Here is a 19,440-nt window from a genome sequence, read left to right on the forward strand (position 1 = left end):
AGAGACGGGCTGACTTTAAAAAATACTTTTCACTAAGTTAGCTCGTCAAGTGATGGGCAGCAGCTCATGTAATGCATTTTTTATTTGCACCACAACATCCAGAGGTCAATGCATGATGGTAAAGAAGATCATCTTTCATAGATTCACATGCTGTGAATGGATTACAAAGAAGTAAAAACAACCAATACACAAGGGTGGGGGGGAACTCCCATCCATACCACAGGAGACTTACCAACCTTATGCAAACAGGTTTTGTAGAACTGCCTGGCCGACTCTGGATTCCTCTGCAGAATTCCTGTTGACTCAATAGAATCTGGTGAATGTGGGCACCGATCTCCAGGTGGCTGCGTGACAGATGTCTGGCAGCGGGATCCCTGAGAGAAAAGCAGTAGTCACGGCCACTGCTCTGGTGGAATGGGCTTGGGGCCTACCCGGAAGCGGTCTGCACGCCTGCTGGTGGCGGAATGAGATGCAGGCTGCAATCCATCTGGCAATAGAAGACTTGGAGACAGTCTTGCCGGGCCCTGTCTGACCGAATGCGACAAAACAGTTGATCTGTTAAATGGAGTCACGTTGTGCGGGCCACATAGTACTTGAGGGCACGCACTACATCCAGTGTGTGCAGGGTGCACTCTGCTGGAGATGAGGGATAGCCGAAGAACACCGGTAACGCCACCTGTTGGTTAAGATGAAAGGTTGTAGGTACCTTGGGTATGAACCTTGGATTAGTTCGCAATACAGCCTTGTCCTTGTGGATCAAATAAGGCAGTTTTGAAGAAAATGACTATCTCTTCCCACTAGCCTAGCTGAAGTAATTGCCACCAAAAAAGCAGTCTTCCATGACAGGTGCTTGATGAATGCCTGGTACAAGGGCTCAAACGGGGGTCTCATAAGCCTTGTGAGCAGTATGCCGAGTTTCCAGGCTGCTGTGGGGCAACAGACTGTAGGAAATGAACGAAACAGACCTTGTAGAAACTCTTTCACTAGTCGATGGGACCAGAGGGAAGACTTTCCCCGAGGACCAGCAGTATCTGGAGATTGCGGCAAGGTGCACTTTCATGGAAGTGCGTGAAAAACCAGACTCAGTCAGTGACAAGAGATACAGTAGGAGCTCCTCTGGTTTAATGGTCTAGGGACGCAGGTGATGCCTTCTGCACCACACCTGGAAATGCTTCCACTTGCTCTTGTAGCATTTCAGAGTGACATGGGCCCTTGCTTTAGCCAGCACCTCCTGGAGGGAAAGGGTCCCAAATTCTAGGAACACAGGAGCCAGGCTGTCAGATTGAGAGAGGCCGGGTCGTGGTGCAGAACGGTTCCCTGGTTCCTGGACAAGGGCGGCTGGTGCAGGGGTAAGCCTGATCTGAGCCATCGCCGAAAGGGCCAGGAGCTTCCAGTGCCAATACCGTTCGGCCATGCAGGGGTCACTAATATGAGTTTGCAAGTCTGTAGGACTGGTGGCACCAGATGAATTGGGGGAAAAGCATCCAGGAATTTCCCCTCCCAGGGGAACGCAAAGGCGTTCCCCCAAGCTGTCCGGATCGGGAAATCGTCTGGCAAAAGCCCAGCGGCTGTTGTCACGTGTGGCAAACAGATCCATCTCTGGGCTGCCCCACTTGTGGAATAACAGGTGTAGTTGGTCTTCGTGCAACTCCCATTTATGACAAGAGCGCAACTCTTCGGTCAGATAGCACAGCGAGTAGAGCGCTAGCTTTGACATCCGTGCAGAGCCTGCTGATGCAGGTTCGAATCCCAGCAGGGCCAAACTCAGCCTTTCATTCTTCCGAGGTCGATAAAGGACCACCACACATCGTGGGAAATAAGCAGCGCTCATATACATGAGGGTTCGTAGCGCTATATAAATGCCCAAACAAACAAACTCCCTGCTGAGGGAGTCCGCCAGAGTGTTTTGGATCTCCGGTAGAGGCAGGGGAATCAGGAACATATTCTGTTGTAGCGTCCAATGCCAGATCGCTTGGGCATCCCTGGAAAGCTGTGGCGATTTGGTCCCCCTGCTTGCGGATGTAAAACATGGACTTCGTTTTGTCCGTGTACATCCGAACCACCTTCCCTCCGAAGAGGGGGAGGAAAGCTTTCAGTGCCCAGAATATTGCTTGTAGCTCCAGCAGGTTGATGTGCTGGGTCTTCTCCGACTCTGACCACAAACCACTGGTGTGCTGGTCGTGGCAGTGGGCTCCCCATCCTTCCAGGGAAGCGCCTGTGGTTACGGTGATCTGATGGTCCGGAAGCCTGAAAGGGGCACTTTGTGGGATGTTGACCACCAGAGCAGGCCCTTCCTGAACACTAGCGTCAGTGTGATGCGGTCCTCCCATGAGCCTGAAGCTTGTACCCATCTGGCATCCAAGAATTCTTGCACTGGCCTCATGCGTAATCTGCAGTTGGTGGCCAGTGTGATACATGAAGACAGTATCCCAGCAGAGATTTGTAGCTGCGGACTAAGGTCGACCAGGTTTTGCTGAGGCAATCAACCTTCTGCAGAAGGCCGTTATTCTCTCGTCCGAGGGCCTGGCTCTGCAAGCGATTGTGTCTAGCAGTGCTCCGAGATACATTGCCGTCCGGGAGGGGGTTAGCTGCGACTTTTGGAAGTTGATGAAGAATCCCAGTTGCTGAAGACATTGGCTTGTGACAGCAGTGTTGGACTCTGCCAGCGAGTAGGAGGGGGCTCTTATTAACCAGTCATCTAAGTATGGGTAGACGTGGACCCCTCTCTGCTGCAGGTGAGCCGCCACTGGTGCCAGGCATTTGGTGAAAACCCAAGGAGTTGATCTGAGCCCCAAAGGGAAGAGCCTTGAACAGGTAGTGCTCTCCTGCCACCACGAAACAAATGTTTCGAGATAGAGGGACGCTGGGCAATCCCCCTGCGAAAGCTGCAAGAGCACTGGTTGCAATGTTAACATACTAAAGGTTTGTGCCTTCAGAAACTTGTTGAGCACCCTTAGGTCTGGAATGGGTCTCCAAGCCCATGGTTCTTTGAGTAAGCCCTTTTTCTTACCAGGAAGTAGCAGGAATACACCCACTTCAGTTTCTCATTCCTGGGAACTTTTTCGACAGCACCTTTTCTTAGTGGAGACTGCACCTCTTGGATTAATAGGAGATATAATTTTTCCAGTCTTTGTACAGAAGAAATGTCTGGAGGGTACTCTATGAACTCCAGAGATATGATATATTTTATTTATATCGCGCTCATACACAAGTGATTCAGAGTGCGACAAGGCAAGGGAGGGGAACAGGGGAGAACAAAAAAACGATCTTACTAGGCCCAATGACATTGAGAACGCGCAAGTGCATGGGAAATGAAAGAGGGGAAAAGTGCATGGAAAGGGGGGGGAGAAGTGGAAAGTGCGACGCAGAGGAGAAACAGATAAATAATAAATAAATAATAAAGGCAATAAACAGTGTTAGTGCAGCCAGCAAGTGGGAAGTGCTGGGTTTAGCAGACATGGTATGTCTGATAAGTGCAAAAAGAAAAGAAAGGGGGGGCTGTATGGGTACAGATACATACCCCAGTGCAAGGGGTGGACCGGAGGCAGTGCAGGAGGGTGGCAGGGTGAGCAGGTACCTGGGCCCGGAAGACAGAGGGTGACGAGGTGCACAGTGCCGAGAGAGAAACAGATCAGCAGGGGAGGAGGGGGGCGAAGGCAGAAGCAAAGAGGAAGGTCTTGAGGCGCTTCCGGAACCAGTGATGGTTCTCCTCAAGTTTCAGAGTGGCAGGGAGGCTGTTCCCCCAGCCTCATTTCTTTGAAAACCGACTGACCCTGAGGGAGTTGGAGGTAGAGGAGTTAAGAGCTCGGGGAGGGGAGGTATTTAAGGAGGGATAGTTGAAGGTATTTTGGACCCTGGCCCCAGAAAGCCTTGTGGAGGGGGTTTTGAATTTAATCCTTTCATCCACTGGGAGCCAATGAAGAGATTTCAGAGCTGGAGAGATACGATCCCAGGGCTTGAGGCCGAGGACAAGTCACGTAGTTCTGTTCTGGATTAGTTGTAAAGGGTTGAGAATAGAGGCAGGTAGATTTAGAAGAACAAGTTACTTACCAAACTGGTAACGTTCTTTCGATGGGATGTTCCTCCGACGTATTCCTTATCTTTGATATCATCCATTCCAGCTTGCTGGCCTCGGAAACATTTTTCAGTAGAGGGCGCTGCGCGTCAACATCCCTCGGCAGCCTCCGTATCGGCGCTGACGTCATCATGAGTATAAATAGACTCGCGCAGCGTCCGTTGCTCAGTTCCGTTTTGAAGTTCAGATTTACTCTGCATTAATTGGTTAGTAACCTTGAAGGAGCGTAAGCTGCAACTACAAGGGAAGTTTTACTGCGGGGATGGATGGGAGGGGCGATGAGGAATACGTCGGAGGAACATCCCATCGAAAGAACGTTACCAGTTTGGTAAATAACTTGTTCTTCGAAGGGATTGTGTCCTTCGACGTATTCCTTACCTTTGATAAGACTCCCATAGCAGTAGTATAAAAAGGAGGTGGGAGTAAAGATTAAATATTTCCCTTTAAAGATGTACAGAATGCAACACAGCTTTCCCAAATCTTGTCTCCTGGCTAGAGGAGGAATCTAGGCTGTAAAATTTGGTAAAAGTATGTGCGGACGACCATGTGGCAGCCGCACATATATCTTTAATCGGGACCCCTCTTTGGAAAGCCGAAGAGGCTGCAATACCCCTGGTTGAATGAGCCTTAAGATGTTGAGGGGGTTCTTTTCCTGCCAATTTGTAGCATTCTAGAATGGTCAAAATTATCCATTTTGAAATGGTCTGTTTTGTGATTGGCAATCCTAATTTGTGCCCTGCTTGCCTTATCCTAGCAAGTCTGCTAATATAGAAACTCAAGGCACGCCTTGGATCCAGCCTGTGTAATCTTTCTTCCTCTTTACCTGGATGGGGAGGAGGGTAGAATGAAGGTAAGGTTATTTTCTGAGTAATCTGGAATTCAGAAACCACCTTTGGGAGAAAATTGGGCTTCACTTGTAAGACAACTTTGTCTTTATGAAAGATTGTATGAGGAGGTTTGCAAGATAGAGCTTGTAATTCACTCACTCTTCTAGCAGAAGTTAAGGCTACTAGAAAGACCGTTTTAAGAGTGAGAAACTTTAGTGAACAAGAATAAAGTGGTTCAAAAGGAGTACCCATCAGAAACTTTAAGACTAGATTTAAGTCCCACAAAGGAACCTGAAAAGGTTTTGGTGGATTGACATTTGTTAATCCTTTCAGAAATTGGATTACTACGGGTAGTTTGAAATATGAAGGCTCCCCAGCAGTACGCTTAAAGATAGACAGCGCTGCGAGGTAGCCCTTGACCGTACCAATTTGGAGACCTGAGTTTGCTAAGTAAAGCAAAAAAGATAACACCATTGGTGTATTACATGAAAAGGGTTCAATATTCTTTTCTCTACACCAACTGCAAAATTTGTTCCAACGGCAGCGGTATAAATTCTTTGTTGCTGGCCTTCTGGCTGAAAGCAACACCTCCATGACGTCATCCGGGAGATCCCAATCCTTGTATCTACAACCTTTCAGAAACCAAGCGTGAAGGTTGAGGGCTCTGGTGTCTGGATGGAGTACCTGACCTCCCTTCTGCGAGAGAAGATCCTCTCTTTGTGGAAGACGAATCGGAGGACAGATGGACATGTCTAGAAGGTCCGGTTACCACGTTCTCCTGGCCCAATCCGGGGCAATTAGGATCATGGCTTTCCGGAACCTTCTCAACCTCCTGACCATTTGAGGAATGACAGGGACTGGAGGAAAAGCATACAGAAGTGGAAACTCCGAGTCCACTACGAACGTGTCCCCAAAGCTCCTCGTGGGGGAAATTCCCTTGAACAAAACTGATCGCACTTCCTGTTGATGCTGGTGGCGAACAGATCCACTTGAGGGGTTCCGCAAAGGGTGAAGATCTCTTGAAGGACTTCCTGAGCTAGCTCCCACTCGTGGGAGACTGTGCTCTGCCTGCTCAGAGCGTCCGCCGCCAAGTTCTTCTCTCCGGCTAGGTGAACTGCCGATAGAGAGATTCCTTCTTGAATTGCCCAAAACCAGAGCTGCATTGCCTCTCTGCACAGTGGCAGTGACCCTACGCCCCCTCTTTTGTTGAGGTAGTGCATGACCACTGTTTTGTCCGTCATTATCAGGACATTCTTTCCCTGTACTGATGGCAGAAAAGCTTTCAGCGCTAGTCTGATTGCTTTCAGCTCCAACAGGTTGATGTGTAGTCTGGACTCTGATAGAGACCAACGACTGCTGATGGTCAAGTCGTTGGCATGAGCTCCCCACCCCGTGAGTGAGGCATCCATGACTACGGTTATCTCCGGCCATGGTTGCCAAAACTGTTCTCCTTTCAAGATGTTCTCCCGACAGGCCCACCATTGAAGGTCTCAAGCTACTCTGTCCGTGACTTGTAGGCGATCTGACATTCTTCCTGAGAATCGCGACCGCTGGGTTCTTAGTACCCACTGGAGGGATCTCATTCTCAGGCGGACCTCTGGCACTAGACAGATGCAGGATGCCTTAAGGCCTAGCAACCTCAAAAAGTCGAAGGCTGGTAGACGTTGGGCATTTTGAAACTTGGTGACCATCTGAAGAATATCTTGAGCCCTCACCTCTGGTGGTAACTTTTCCCAGGGAAGTGTCCAGGACTGCTCCAAAGAACTGGAGTCTCTGTGATGGTATCAACTGTGACTTTTTTAAGTTGATGGAGAAGCCCAGCTTGTGAAGGAAGTGGCAGACATAATCTAGCTGGATCTGAGCTTGTTCCGGAGATACCGCTCTGATCAACCAGTCGTCCAGGTAGGGATAGACATGGATCCCTTCCCTCCTTAGACTTGCAGCCACCACTGATATTAGCTTGGTAAAGACCCTTGCGGCAGAGGTCAGCCCAAATGGCAGAACTCAAAATTGATGATGAGAGTTGCCAATTGCGAACCTCAGGTATTTCCTGTGTTTGAGATGGATTGGCACATGGAAATAAGCATCCTGAAGGTCTAGAGATACCAACCAGTCCTGAAGCTGGAGGGCCTGAAGGATCTGAGAAAGAGTACCATCTTGAACTTGTCTTTCCTGAGGAATTTGTTCAATTCTCGCAAGTCCAAGATGGGTCTCAGTCCTCCGTCCTTCCTTGGTACTAGGAAGTAGGGGGAATACCAACCCTTGTTCCTCTCCGCTACGGGTACCGGTTCTATGGCACCCTTCTCTAGCAGGTCTAAAACCTCCTGCATAAGGAGCGGGTCTGAAAGTTTCAAAGAGTTGCTCCCCGGTGGATGACTCTGAGGAGTGTGTAGGAAGGGCAGGCAGTAACCTTGTGCAACTGTCTCCAATGCCCAAGCATCTGACATAATAGTCTGCCATTCTACCAGATGTTGAGTTAACCTGCCCCCTACTGGTGTCTTGTGAGGGGAGACCTCAGAGGGGTTTAGAAGCGGCTGACGCAGATGCCGAGGGTAAAGTGGCACCTGCAGCTGCAGCTTTTGTACATTTGGCCTCTTTAAGCTGGCTGTCCTTTGCCTCTTCCGAATGCGTAGTAAAAGCGAAAGGACCTACCCCTCCTGGATGTACCGGTGGGACGATTTGGAGTTTGCCGGATTGCAGCCCCCAGGGATTTCGCTGCTGCTTTGGATGTTTGCAATTTATCCAGGCTGTCATCAGCTTTCTTTCCAAATAGAGAAGTGCCGTCAAAGGGCATATTCAGAAGTCTGGCTTACACATCTGGAGCAAACCCAGACTTCCGCAACCACGCAAATCTGCGGATTGTGGTACTTGCCGCCATGGCCCTGCTGATGCTGTCAGCAGAATAAATGCCTGTTTGGAGGGACTCGCACATTGCATCCTTTCCATCCCTGACAATGTTTAAGAATGCCTCCCGTTCTTCTCCTTCTGGGAGACAGTCAGCCGCAGATGAAGCACACTCCCAAAGTGTGTGGCTGAATCTTGCTAGCGTGCAAGTGGCGTTGATAGACTTAAGCGCCATGCTACATGCCGAAAATACTTTTTTATGACATGGTATCAAATCTTTTATCATCTCTATCCTGTGGAATAGTAGGGTATGCCGACTTACTGTTAGATGAAGTTGCTGCTTGTACAACTAAACTCTCTGGAGTTGGATGCTTACTCAGATATTCAGGATCTGAAGCTGATACTCTGTATTTAGCAGAAAGTTTATTTACTGCAGGGATAACTTCAGGAGTTTCCCAATTAGCAGATATTTTTCTTTGCAGAGCATTATGAAAAGGAACAGGATCCTCCTGTGGACCTATATCTAAAATATCAGTAAGGTCATCTTGCTGAAAAAAAGGTGTAGGTGTAGTCCACCCCATAAATTCAATTATTCTGGCCATCAGAATCTTATAAGGAGTCTCAGCATGCTCTCCAGGGTCGGGTTTAGCAAACTCTACTTCTGGAGAAGTATCTAAACCACTTGCCTCATGCAGAGACTCTTGGAGATCTTTTAACCTGTTCTCCTCAGAGATGAACTCCTCTGGCATGGGTATTTTAGTCCTTTGCAGACCAAAGGGTCTCTCATTGTCGGAATCCTCCCCTTCCTCATATATAGAGGACAAGGCTCTAAAGTAGTGAGACGTAGGATATGGTTTAAAACCTATTTCTATGGAAGAAGGAGCTAAATTCGTTGTCACTGCCTGAGAAAACGTCGAGGTTGACGACGTGGACGTCATAGGCTTCGACAATCCTGAGATAGGTGTCGAAAAAGTCTGAAAAGACCTCGAAGCACTCGAGAGGATCGGAATCCTACTCGGTGTCGTCGATGTTATCCTCGACATCGTGGTCGGGGCTTTCGACATCGTGGTCGGGGCTTTCGACACCTCAACCGCCTGTGTCGTAGTGACAGTTGTAGGTTTGTCTTTCATCGGGGTTGACAGTGGCTTCGATGAAATCGATTTGTGCATCGAAGGGCCCTTCGACAAAGGCATCGATGACGCAGATCTGTGAGTCGAAGGAATCTTCGACGACGGCGTCGATGACACGGTCAAATTGGTCTTACTCGAGGGTTCATGACGTTCGAGTACCTTCTCTCGCCCGGGTTCAACGACTCGCAGCGTTTTGATTTTTCGGGTCTTTCACCCAGGGTATCACCTTTAGACATTTCCAAGGGAGTCGAGGCCGCTTTCTCGAAGACACCAAGCATCTTTTTACAGAATTCCTCCCACTTAGCCAGAGAGCTGTGTTTCGTGGGGCAGGTGACCCTTTCCGGGGAAGTAGAAATAGAAGAAGAAGAGGGAGATCTACGACGCCTCTTAGAATATTTTGATCTCCAAGACTGATGAGAACCGCTTCAAGATCTTCAACGGGAATGTTTCTTTTTTCGACAAGGAGACGAATGTCTCGACTCAGTCAAAGAAACTTTCGAGGGAGTAGAAGTTTTAAAGCCCTTACCTCTTTCTAACTTCCCCTTACGCTCCTTCAAGGCTTTCGCCGTCATGGACATGCAGTTCTCACATTCTGAACAGTGATCCTCCGATCCTAGGCACCACAGACAGATCCTGTGAGGATCCGTCAAAGATATTTTCTTCCCACACTCACGACATTTCTTGAAACTGGACCGAGGGGTCGATGGTTCGGATGAAGAAGCCATCGTATAATGGAAATAATCTTCGAAGAATAAGAAGGTTTTTCTGAAGAAAGGAACCAAGCTTTAAGTTTCTGAGGCCCACGAAGCGCGGAAAAACAGAACTGAGCAACAGACGCTGAACGAGACTATTTATATTCATGATGACGTCAGCGACGATACGGAGGCTGTCGAGTGACACAGACTCGAGGGACGTCGACGCGCAGCGCCCTCTACTGAAAAAGAATTCCGAGGCCAGCAAGCTGGAATGGATGATATCAAAGATAAGGAATACGTCGGAGGACACAATCCCTTCGAAAGAGGCTGTTACAATAGTCCAACCTAGACAACCAGAGCTTGGGAGACAGTGAGCGTCTGGGGGAAGGAGAGGAAAGGCAAAGTACCTCTGAGGAGCTGCAGTAGGAGGTTTCAATTTTTAGAGATGTGGGCGGAGAAGGAGAGTGTGGCATCAAAGATGACCCTGAGGTTCTTAGCCTCACAGGTAAGGGTAGGAGTAAGGCCAAGGAAGTCCAGCCAGAGAGTGAGGTGAAAAGATGGTCGAGGTGTACCGATGAGGAGGATCTCAGTCTTGTTGGCATTCAGGCAAAGATCGCTGGCGGCACACCAATCTTGAATGGCAGTTAGGCAATCAGAGATGAGAGAAGGAGAGGAAGTGGCCAAGGGCAGCCTGAAAATGGGTTAGGTGTCGTCAGCATAGCACTAGAAATTTGAACAGAAAATGGCAATGCAGTGGGCGAGAGTTGCCAGCTATTGGTTGAAAAGCCAGGGCGAGAGGTTAGACCCCTGAGGAACACCAGAGGAAGAGAGGGTGATAGATGATAGGAAGGACCCAAGTTGGACCTGGGAGGGTCGATCAGAGAGGAAAGAGGTCAGCCAGGCCAGAGCCTGATCGGTGATACCCAGGTTATCACAGAGACGGTTCAGCAGGGTGATATGGTTGGCCGTGTCGAAGGCTGAAGAGAGATCGAGTAGGATAAAGACAGAGGGAATGTTAGAGTCAAGGTTGGAGAGCAGATCTTCACTGATGTTCAGGAGAGCAGTTTCCGTGCTTCTGGCAGCTCTGAAGCCTGACTGGTGGTCATGGAGAGCGCCAACATAATTGGAATGAAGATTAAGCTGTGAGATGGCCAGCTTTTCCAGGAGTTTACCCAGAAAGGGAGTAATGTAAAATGGGCGATAGTTAGCCGGAGTAATGGAAATTGGGCGATAGTTAGCCGGAGTAATGGAAATTGGGCGATAGTTAGCCGGACAAGAAGGATCAGCTGTGGGTTTCTTGAGAAGAGGATGCACAAGGGAGTGCTTAAGAGGGGAGGGGAAGGATCCGGAGGCAAAGGAGAGGTTGCAAAAATCGGCAAGGGCCGGAGCGAGGGTATCAATGTGGTCCTTGATGGTTTTAGAGGAACAGGGATGAACCTGTTTTGATGAGGCTTTCATAGATCAGACTTGTCTAGCGACCTCATCAGGGGAGAAGAGGAAAGGATGAGAAAGAGGGTGGGGGAGTGGCTGAAGGAGGGGCAGCGAGAGCGGACAGAGGGGAGAGGAGGGCGGAAGAGGGTGGACAGGATGTCCTGTTTATTTAGATGAAGTGAGAGGCAAGGGCATTCCAAACAGCCTGGGAGGCAAGAGGGGGGGAGAGACTGCAACAGAGTTGGAAAGCTCCTTGCAGATTTGAAAGAGTTTGGTTGGGTTGTTAGATGCCGCAGAGACACAGGCTTGAATGTGGACTCTCTTCTTGGTGAGGACAGAGTCGGTATTGCCTTTGGAGCAGGCAACAGGCCAGTTTGTCAGAGGATGAACAAGTAGTCCTCCAATTCCTCTGAGCCACCCTAGACTTACGTTTAAGTGTAGCTAGGTCGGAGTCAAACCAGGTATTGCACTTGGCTTTGGGCTTCAAGCGATTCTCATGACAGGATCAAGAGCATAAAAAGTATCAGAAAAAGAAGAGTAGAGCAGGGACAGGGTTGTGCCAGGATGTGAGTCAGGCAGGGGAAAAGGGGGGGAGAGAAGGTGTCAGCAAAAGCCTCAACTGACACGCTTCATGGGCCGGATGTCCGACAAGGTAGGTGGCATTGTTGGGGTAGGCTTGGCTTGGGGGAGGAGGGGGGAGAGAGGGAGAGATGAAAGGAGAGGAGGCAGTGATCACTCCAGGAGAGAGGAGAGGTTAGAGGGATAGAGAGGGGAAGGCCAGAGGAGAACAAAACATCAAGTGTGTTAACTGCAGAGTGAGTGGGGCCAGAGGGGAGGATAGAAAGGGAGAGGGAATCGCAAAGGTCGCTAAAGAGCATAGATGAGGAACAGGGAGAATCGAGATGGATGTTGAGGTCACCAAGGAGGAGAAGTTGAGTGGTTGGGGCCAGGAGGGAGGAGGAGAGGTCGGTCCACTCAGGAGAAAGGAGGAGATTTGACCAGGGGGGGCGGTAGAGAGTAGCAACAGTAAGAGTGGCTAGGGGAGAGAGAGAGAGTCTGCAGACAAGGCATTCAAAAGAGGAGTAAATCTGAGTGGGAATGATAGAAGCAGGAATCTACTCAGGAAAAATCAGGGCTACACCGCCTCCGGGCCGGGTGGATCTGGGTGTGGAGAGGATCTTGTAGCCATCAGGGAGGAGAGTGTCGAAGCTCGTGACAGAGCAGGCCGTAAACCATGTCTCGGTAAGACCAAGGACATCAAGGTCAAGTTCTTCCAAGAGGTGGCAGATGTCAGAGGAGTGTTTGACAGCAGAGCGAGAGTTGAGCGTGGCAAGATGAAGGTTGCCAGCTTTAAATACCTTCCGGGGAGGGGCACAAATCAGAGTTACACCCTGCTGAGGTGTGCCCGAGGTGGGGCAGAGGAGGGGACAGCCAGGGATGAAAGGAAGTTAATGAGGTGCGGGAACCGCCTTTCAAAGAGGAGGAGATTGGCTTGAGGGCCTTGGACCATGACAGTGACATTTAGGTAGATATGAATGATGACTCTGGAGGAGTTGAAGGAATCCATGAGGACTTCCCAGCGGGTGACACCATTAATGGGAGAGGAGACAGGACAGAGCACAGAGATCATATGAGGGGTCCATAGATCAGGCGAAGGAATGACAAAGAGGATATCAGTGAGGGTCTGTCTGGAAGAAGCGCTGGAATAGGTATCAGCGATGGGGAGACCTGGGTTGGAGGCCAATATATCCTTTTTAAACTTCATCTTACCAGATTTAGCGAGAAGGGAAGGATAGTTGATAGAGAAGCAGTTGGAGTAGATAGGGGAAACGGAAAGCTCCGTTGGGAGAAGTATGCAAGTACAGCGGTATGGAACAGTCACTGGGCAAGCAGGTTACAATAATGATCAAAGTTAAATGCAAAACACACCCAAATTTAGCTTTAATCAGATGTTGGGGGTGAGTAAGAAACACTTGTATTAAGGAGCATAACAGAGAGAACTGTGAGAACAAGCAGAGAAGGGAATGAAGGACCCTGGAAGGGGAAAGGGCAATCAGGAGGAGGAAACTAACCCATGCCGAGTGAAGAGAGGGAGTCTTGGTAGTCCGGTTACATAGCTGAGTGAGGTAGCAACCTCACAGAGGGTCTGGTTCTGGTAATAGTCTCGTGTGGCATCTTGGTAGCGGACAGTGAAGCAGACAGGGGCCTTAGGTGAGGGGGCTGGCTAAAACCTGCTGGTCCCCCGATTGGCTTGAAAAGGAGAACAGCAGCCAATCAATGCAGACGATGGAGGAAGGCCTTTCTCAAATCACTGCCTCACACACACAAGGAAGCTATGCAGCCATGTTGAAAGCACACCATATGCAGGCAAAAGAATTCATTTCAATAAGTTTGCCAATGAAAATACAGGCTGCAGGAAGGCAAAACACGCAGACAACGAGCGTGGTGTCGTCACACTAAATTACAGTTATTTCCACTGCAAAAAACGCATTTTTCTAAATGTGTCACTTTTCGATTTTAAAAACTTCTTTGTGAATTCAGGTGGTGCAGGATCAATGGCATAGCATCTACCTGGTGCTAGGTGGCTCCGTTATGCAAGGCAGATCAGGGCTCTTTGAAGGCAGATGGGAGGGAGGGAGAAAGGACCTCACGCTCCATAGATGAAGAGAGTGCCACTGATGGAGGAGGGACAGCATGCATTTGTCGGATGTTACTTGAGACCATTTGTCGACGAAGTCCGATAGATTAACCCCCCACTCGGGTGCTTAAGTGGGAGGCCCTGGCTCTCGTCTGGTCATGTCTGCTTGCTGGACTGGCCCCTAGGATGGGAGGCGCCTCAGCGTCTTTGGGACACCTTGTAGGACTGGGTTCACCCCCTGTACTGATCCCCCGATGAATAAGGAGTCTTGCAGGACGAGGACGACTGATACGTGCCGTGGTTGTCCTGTGAAGTCCAATTATACCACCTTTTCCCTGCCCAAAAGGACTGGAGCTTGAGCTGCAATGTGACCAGGGAGCGGGCGGTTTCAGTTCGCTTTTATGGCCTGTAAGGCCTCATCCACCTTTTTCCCCAAAAAGGGCTGTGCCATCGAAAGGCTTGTCCGTAACCTGGGATTGGACATCTGGTCTGAAGTCCGTGACCTTAAACCAACCTTGCCAGCGCAGGAACATTCCATTACCCATCTGGCAATAGCCTGTGTCGGCGATGTCGAGGGAGACGGTGATGGCGTGGTCAAATGTGATCTCATCCTCATGGAGAATGTCCAGTGCCTCTTGCATCTTGTCCTCGGGTAGGAATTCTAACTGGGGCGCCAACTTGTACCATAACTCGCGATCATAGCGGGCGAGTATCGCCATAGTGGTGGCCGCTGTTGTGCTGATCCTTTTGCTGAAGGAGTCAAGGCGTTTGCCGTCCTTGTTTGCGGAAACTGAGCAGGATTAAGATGGGTTGGCTGACCACTTCCTGGCTGCTGCCGAATCATGGAGTCTGGAATAGGCTGTGTGCGGCGACAGGCAGCAGAGCTCTCTGGAGCCCTGTACTTTTTGTCAAACCGATCTTTCTTGGGAGGTGCGGTTGCCGGGTGCGCCATGGCTACCAGGCCGTCTTCCAGATGTCTTCCAGTAGTGGTATCACCATGATAGACTTCCTGCGTTGTTCTCTGCGCTGATATAAAACGATTTCCTTTCTTTGCTCCTCTGGAGCTAAACCGAACATCGTGGATGCTCTCGACATGAGCGCATGGAATGCTCCTATCGCATCGGGGGCCATCTGCAGTGACGAAATCTCGACCTCATCAATATCGGAATGAGTATGAGACGTGTCTCCCTCGGGATCCGTGTCCGCTCCCTCATCGTCAGTAACACATGTACGGACTGGTGCCCTTGCGGCTTCGGGAGAGCAGGGGGGGGGGGTGAGGAAACCCGTAACCCTCTCTGGAGGGTCCTGGGACTTCAGCCAGCCCCTGCTTGCTGGTTTCGGCAACTGGTGCTCTCAAGTGAAGTGCATGCAAGGTTGCCAACAAAGTTGCCAATTGATAAAAGATCCAACAATACGTTTCCCTGAGGGCATGGTGGTTGGTGGTTGATGCTGGACTGCTCCTGCTGACAACATAGGATCCCATTGGGGCAAAGGTTGTGGAGGCTGTATCATTCTCGCTGAGGACAGGGGTGTTAAAAGTGGCGGTCTAACGGGGCTTGCCTCACCCTGAGGTGGACTCCTTGGTGGCACAGCCCTAGGAGGGGATAGCTGCTCTGATACAACTGCTTTCTCTTCTTCTGATTGTGTAAGACACGGTTCTGGGACCACAAGACCACCTGGCAGTAGAGCCACCCCCAGGTTTGGGTACACAGTTCTTGGGCAATATGCCTGTGCTTCTGCTGTGTCGGTGCTTGTCTCAGGGCCAACAGCTGCGGCGACCATGGACTGACAAGATTTTTGACTCGTCGACGATGTCGCAGACGACAGTATGGTGGACGAAGTGCCCGTAGTCAGTGTGCTCGTGGCCGTTGAAGTCGATGACGGTTTTGTCGCCTTGGTTGATGGTCCTGGGGTCGACGGTTTTGTAGAGGATGAAGTAGAAGATTTCATCGTAAAAGATGTTTTACATGGCTTTGTCGATGATGCAACTTTGTTGCCATTGCCGGCTTCGCCGACGAGGAAGCTGTGGTCGATGACTTTGGCGTAGAAGACCTGGAGTGCGAAGAAGACGGCTTTGTAGATGACTGTGATAAGGTTGGAGAGGAATGCTCACCAGACTTGGAGCCGGATCTCTAGCTCAATGCTTTTTTGGGCGATGAAAAGGGCTTAGTTCCTTTTCCTGCCCTGGCTCTCCCTCGGTACCAACCTTTGTGGGGGGCAGAGGGGGCTGGTACTTGTGGGACGATCTCGAGCTGTTGCCCGAGGCTTCCTTCTGCCTCTTCTCGGTTATGGCTTGGTTGTCGTGCGATCTGTACCTCTTACTTGAGGTGGTTCGCTGGACCATCCTGCCCTGCTGTAACAAGGCATGACCTTTTTACCGAATCAGAGGCCTTGCCGGCGTCCTCCAGCCAAGCAACGAGACGATAATCCTTCATCGTCTTGGATGAGAACGACTGGCAGATCTCGCATTTCTTGATGGTATTCTGCGGGCGAAGGTGAAGGCAGTACATGCATTCCTCGTGGTAATACTCCACAGACGTTCTTCAGCCCACACCGGGAACACGCCCTGAACAGGCACTTTCTCGTGGACTCCACCATGAGGTAGGCCCAACTGTATAGTTGACTCGTCTTCAACGTTAACTGGTGGCGGGAACGTTGGACTCCAATGGTACCGCGTTGCCGGTCATCAAACGATGTCAAAGTAAACGTTCTTTTTAGTCAAAATTTCAAAGAAAATTGTTGAAGATTTGAGGACTCCCAACACTAACGCGCAGTAAAAAAATCAGAAATTAGCCGACAGCGGCGGAGTTAAGGGAGTGTTGCCTATTGGCTCTGGGCAGTATGACCCAAAACGACGATAGAGCACTAAAGTGACTGAAGTTTCAGTTTAATTTAAACTGCTCTATTATACTGAGGATTCCCAGATGGACAACAGGGAATATTCGCAGCATGTGAATCTATGAAAGATCCAATGCTGGAGAATCATGGGAGTTGAACGAAACCTCTGGAGAGCTGCAGTTTGCAGATGCGTCATAGAGGGCTGGCAACTGGTACTGCCGATCTCAGATTTAGCTCAAAGAACATTTGATGGCCAACAGTGTCTTGACTGAAGAGAACGATGTGCAAATACAGATATGAACAACGCGCAATGCCTTCAACTAAAAGACCATACAGAAGAACAGAATGTACAAAGAGGTAGATGTATAACCACTTCACCTAAAATATGGTCATTCAGGTATCCACGAGGCTGGTGGCAAGTGCAAGGTAAGTGCCGGGAGAAGGGGCTCTGGGATACAGAGACAGTCCCGTAGTGCAGGTAGGCAGTGCAGGGAAGAGAGGCTTGGCCAAGGACCGAGATTGATAAGTGGCCCAGTAGCAGATTCGGTGCAGGTTCAGTGATTTTAGCAGGGGAGAGAGGGAGAGAAAGCAGAGGCAAAGAGGAAGGTTTTGAGGTGCTTCCGGAACCGGAGATGGTTCTCCTCAAGTTTCAGGGAGGCAGGAAGGCTGTTGCAGAGGGAGGTCCCTGCTGCGGAGAGAGATCTACCCCCAGCTCGTTGCTTGGAGAAGCGGCTGACCCTGAGGTAGTTGGAGGTGGGTGAGCGAAGAGAGCGAGAAGGAAGATATTTAGGAAGAGAGAGTTGAAGGTATTTTGGCCAAAGGCCCCAGAAGGCCTTGTGGACAATGCAGAGGGTTTTGAACTTAATCCTCGCAGCCACTGGGAGCCAGTGTAGAGATTTCAGTCCTGGAGAGATACGGTCCTTGGGCTTGAGGCCAAGGACAAGTCTCGCAGTCCTGTTCTGGATGAGTTGCAAAGGGCGGAGAGTAGAGGCAGGAAGATTTAGATAGAGGCTGTTACAGTAGTCCAGCTTTGAGAGAACCAGGGCTCTGGAGACAGTGAGCTTCTGGGGGAAGGAGAGGAAGGGAAGGATCCCTCTGATGAGGTGTAGCTGGTAGTGAGACTTCTTAGAGACGTCAGATATGTGAGGAGAGAAAGAGTGTGTGGAGTCAAAGATGACCCCAAGGTTTTTTGCCTTGCAGGTAGGCGCAGGAAGAGGGCCAAGGGAGGCCGGCCAGAGAGCTGCAGGGAAGGAGGGAGTGGGTGTGCCGATAAGTAGAATCTCAGTCTTACTGGCATTAAGGCAGAGGTCGTTGGCGGCACACCATTCCTGGATAGCAGAGAGACAGTCAGAGATGAGGGAAGGGGAAGAGGAGGCCGAGGGTAGCCTGAAAATGAGCTCGGTATCATCCGCGTAGCACTGAAAGTTGGGACAGAGAGCGGCGATGCGGTGAGCAAGAAGTGCCAGATACTGGTTGAACAGGGGGATAAGTTAGAACCCTGGGGGACACCACAGGTAGAGAAAAAGATGTCAGAGAGGAAGGAACCCAGTTGGACCTGGAAGGGTTGATTGGAGAGGAAGGAGGTCAGCCACGCCAAAGCCTGACCAGTGATGCCCAGGTTATCACGGAGGCGGTTGAGCAGGATGGTGTGGTTGACAGTGTCAAAGGCAGAAAAGAGGTCGAGCAAAATGAGAACACAGGGGGTGTTAGAGTCAAGGTTAGAGAGCAGGTCCTCACGGATGTTCAGGAGAGCAGTTTCCGTGCTTCTGGCAGCTCTGAAGCCAGACTGATGGTCATGAAGACTACCAACAGATTCAGCATGGAGATTAAGCTGGGAGATGGCCAGTTTCTCCAGGAGCTTGCCCAGGAAGGGAGTGATAGAGATTGGGCGATAGTTAGCTGGGCAGGAGGGGTCGGAAGAGGGTTTCTTAAGAAGGGGGTGCACAAGGGAGTGCTTGAGGGGGAAGGGAAGACTACTGAGGCGAAGGAGTGATTGCAGAAGTCAGCTAGGGCAGGAGCCAGGGAGTCGATGTGGTCCTTGATAGTTTTGGAGGAACAGGGGTGGACCTGTTTTGACAAGACTTTCATAGATCGGACTTGTCTCGAAACCTCGTCAGCAGAAAAAAGGCGAAAGGCAGAGAAGGAAGGAGGAGGGGTGGCTGCAGAAGGGCCAGAGGGAGAGCAGGGAATAGAGGGGGGGAGGTGATAGGAGGAGAGTGAGGACAGGATGTCCTGAGTTTTTAAATGAAGTGAGAGGCCAGAGCCGTGCAGAGGGCCTGAGAGGGGACAGGCGAGGTGGAGACTGCAGCAGGGTTGGCCAGCTCCTTGCAGATTTTAAAGAGTTCGGTCGAATTGTTAGATGCAACAGAGATGCGAGCTTGGATAAGGGCTCTCTTCTTAGTAAGAACGGAGAGCGGGTATTGCCTTTGGAGCAGGCGGCAGGCCAATTTGTATGAGGATGAACATGAAGCACGCCATTTCCTCTCTGCCACCCTGCACTTGCGTTTAAGGGTGACGAGATCTGAGTCATACCAGGAGTTACATTTGGCTTTGGGCTTCAGGCGGATCCTCATGACAGGGGCAAGGATATCAAGGGTATCCGATTTAGCAGAGTGGAGAGTGGAGAGGGCTGTGTCAGAGTGGGAGTCAGCCGAAGGGGGAGGAGGGGGCGAGAAGGTGGTAGCGAAAGCCTCAACTGACACGCGCTTCATGGGTCGGATGACCGCGAAGGTGGGTGGCAGTGATGAGGGTGGCTTTACCTGTGGGGAAGGGAGAGTGAGGTGGGAGGATAGGAGAAAGTGATCACTCCAGAAGAGAGGAGTGGAGAGAGGGACAGAGAGGGGAAGGTCAGAAGAGATCAGAGCATCGAGAGTGTGCCCTGAAGAATGGGTCGGCCCAGACGGGAGAATAGAGAGTGAGAGAGAGTCGCAGAGGTCGCGAAAGAGTCCAGAGGGAGGACAGG

The 19,440-nt window shown here is 50.4% G+C and overlaps 1 protein-coding gene across 1 annotated transcript in view; it reads right to left on the reverse strand.

Annotated features, from left to right (window-relative positions):
• The window catches only part of RAPGEF1 (Rap guanine nucleotide exchange factor 1), a 740,344-nt gene that overhangs the window by 358,311 nt on the left and 362,593 nt on the right, over positions 1–19,440 (reverse strand). The window lies entirely within an intron of this gene.

This window comes from Ambystoma mexicanum, chromosome 8, assembly GCF_040938575.1.
Source record: "Ambystoma mexicanum isolate Mex_15411 chromosome 8, UKY_AmexF1_1, whole genome shotgun sequence".
Lineage (NCBI taxonomy): Eukaryota > Metazoa > Chordata > Amphibia > Caudata > Ambystomatidae > Ambystoma > Ambystoma mexicanum.